Here is a 2,877-nt window from a genome sequence, read left to right on the forward strand (position 1 = left end):
TATATGGAGAGGTTTTTGCTATAGGGCACGTGTGCTTGCCAGACAGACAGAGAGAGACAGAGAGATAGCAAGCAAGAAATCACCCCCCAGGGGGAATGGCCACGCTGCAATCCCTTCTCCTCCATTCTCCTCTCAGGATCTTGGGTACGCACGCACATGCACCCGGCGTGAGTTTAAGCCACTGGGTCCGGCACTCGTACCGCAGTTGACTACATGGGAGTCCAGCTACATAGCCATTACAGTAACTGCTGGTCCCCTATATTTTTTATTCTGTTTTACTCTCATAGTAAGCCTTGAAACTTAATGAATTCTTTTCTTACATAAATGTTTCACGTATATGTTGGTATTTATGTCCAAGGTGACATTCACTGCAACATATTCTGAGTTCTTGATGGGGGGGAACTGAGGAGTCTCACTTCTGGCAATGGTGACAATGCTCATCAAAGACCCATTTTCCTACTGAGAACAACTAGAACACCTGGAGGAAATATTTGTTTAATCTGTTTCATGGCTTCAGAGACATACCAGCCCAAGAGAATTTAAGGGGCAGGGCAGAAAATTGAGTCCAATATTCGTCACTGCCTTTGACCTATGGGCATGTACAGCTTTCAGAGCAACAGCTGAAAGACTGAAAGGCTGAAAAGAAAGTGGCAGCTAAAAGACAAGGCAGAGCAGAGCGTCTCTCAGTTTGGGATGGAGAGGTAAGCAAAGACTGAGGTCCAGGAATCCCCAAAGAGGGGGCCCTGGTACACATGTGAAGCTCTCAGCTGGAACTCCCAGATGTGTCCAGGATCTGGGGCAGGCTGAAGCTGAGGGTGGATCGCTTTGTCAGAACCCTGGTGGAGTGCTGTCTCTTTCTCTCCCACTCATGGAAGAAAGAAACAAACTTCAAAAATCAAGTATAATTTAAAAATTAAAAAAAGAGAAAATATTTTGTTTTAAAAAGTCTTATTACCTTTAATAAAATGGTAATAGAAGCCTGTAGGCAAGTCTCCAGATGTCCTTGCCGACCCAGCTCATAGTCCCTTCGTCACTTACAGTTCTCAAGAACAGCTGTAAAATATGCTGGGAATGCAACATTCTGAAACAAGGAAGAGCCATCTGGAACACCCTGGGCCCTGTCCCAGCCCCTCTTGGAACAGGATGTCCTGCAGTGTTTTAGACCAGCGATTCAAATTACCCCAAGTAGAAAACCCAGGGTAGAGCATGTTTTCAGGGACTCTAGCTGTGATGCTGTTCTAGTCCATTCTGTCACTAATGACAGAAATACCTGAGTCTAAGTAATATGAGAACATACAGGTTTATTTAGCTCACTGTTTTGGAGGCTGAGAAGTCCAATAGCAGGGTGTTGGCATCTGGAGAGGTCTTCTTGCTGCACCACAACAAGGCAGAGGGCAGAAACATGCATCCCATTGTCACTTCATAAACCCACCAGGATGTAATCATGGAAACCTCATCCTAATGCCCAATAACTACCCAAAGGCCCCACCTTTCAGCTCCAGAATCAGATTAAGTCTTCGCCTTTTCAGTACTTTCATTGGCTCACCAGATTTCAATACATGGATTTGGGGAGGGACATATTCAAACCATAGCAGGTGTAAAGTGGGACACATGCAGACAAGGTTCTGACCACCTCGAGTAACTTTCCTGAGTTTTGGAGGACTGGCTCAATATGAACCTGGGCTTCTATTGTCCTTCACTGCCTATGTGGGAGTAATTAAATTGTTCCACTTAATTTTCTGTGTGAGTGCTCTGTCTCACTAGACTCAGGCAAGTGGGTTGGTGCAAGTGCACAGTGAACCAATACAAAACCAGGAGACAAACGGTATTTTCAAAGCGCTGAGAGAAAACAACTGGGTTTCTACTTTCAATATGGTGGCATAGCTCCTAGTACAACCAAATGCCCCACAGAACACAATTATAAACTCTGGACAAAATGAAAAAAAAAAAAAAAAGTATAACCTGATAGTAGTGGAAGGGAAATAAATGCAGGTAGATTATAAAAAAGAGCAAATACTTTGAAAAGAAAGAATAGCACAGGATGAATTACCCATTTTTATTTTTATGACATTTTGCCTAAACATAGACAAAGTCACGGCTGTACAAGTTGTATCTAATAGAATTCCAATAGAACACTCGCAACCTCACTGGCTTAAAAAAATCAGAAGACAAGAGTTCAGGAGAGCCATAGCCACTGGAAGTGAGAGAAATCCCAGAAGAGAAAAAGCCAGAAAGTGTATCCACAATATCCGTGTTTAAACTCTACTCAGATTTCTGGCTCATGCCTGAACCACACAAACACAAGGCAGACTCTAGCTCAGTATGTGAATTTCAAGTAACTATTGGACAATACCAAAAAGCCTAACATATATGTAACTGGAATTACAGATGAAGAAGAAAAAGACAATGGGATATGACATAAGTAATAAGAAAATAATTGCCAAATTATTCCCAAGCTTAGTGAAAGATATAAATTTACATATTCAAGAAGTTCGATTATCAATAAGCGGGATATACACAAAGAAAACTACACCAAGCACATCAGGCTCAAACTGCTAAACACCAAAGATAGAAAGAAAATCCCGAAAGCAGCCAGAGAAAAATACTGCAACATACAGCTGAACAATGATTAGAAAAGTCACTGACTCTTCTGAAACTAGAAGAGACATTGCTGAAACATTTGAAGTGCTGAAACAAAAAACTACCAGTCAAGAATTCCATGACTACTAAAATATACTTCAAGAAAAAAGGCAAAACTATGGTATTTTCAAATGAAAGAAAATAATTGCCAATTTGGAAGTCTATTCTAATAAAAATATTCTTGAAAGGGCCACCAGCAGTGTGATGGCTAAGGTGACTGGATCCCACAAGGCTAAT

The 2,877-nt window shown here is 41.5% G+C and overlaps 1 long non-coding RNA gene across 4 annotated transcripts in view; it reads right to left on the reverse strand.

The window, feature by feature from the left end:
* LOC102472994 (uncharacterized) overlaps positions 1 to 1,378 on the reverse strand; it is a 78,168-nt gene extending 76,790 nt beyond the window's left edge. For 2 of the 4 annotated variants that reach the window (XR_001369709.1, XR_003547816.1), the window contains exon 1: positions 1,315 to 1,378. This is a non-coding gene — a long non-coding RNA (uncharacterized LOC102472994). Of the gene's footprint in view, positions 1 to 955; positions 1,233 to 1,314 lie in introns of those variants that run through there. The other 2 variants (XR_001369708.1, XR_337346.1) reach the window with 2 other exon arrangements.
* Positions 1,379 to 2,877: the final 1,499 nt, after the last annotated feature.

The sequence above is a fragment of the Tupaia chinensis genome, unplaced genomic scaffold (genome assembly GCF_000334495.1).
Source record: "Tupaia chinensis unplaced genomic scaffold, TupChi_1.0 Scaffold145484_1, whole genome shotgun sequence".
Lineage (NCBI taxonomy): Eukaryota > Metazoa > Chordata > Mammalia > Scandentia > Tupaiidae > Tupaia > Tupaia belangeri.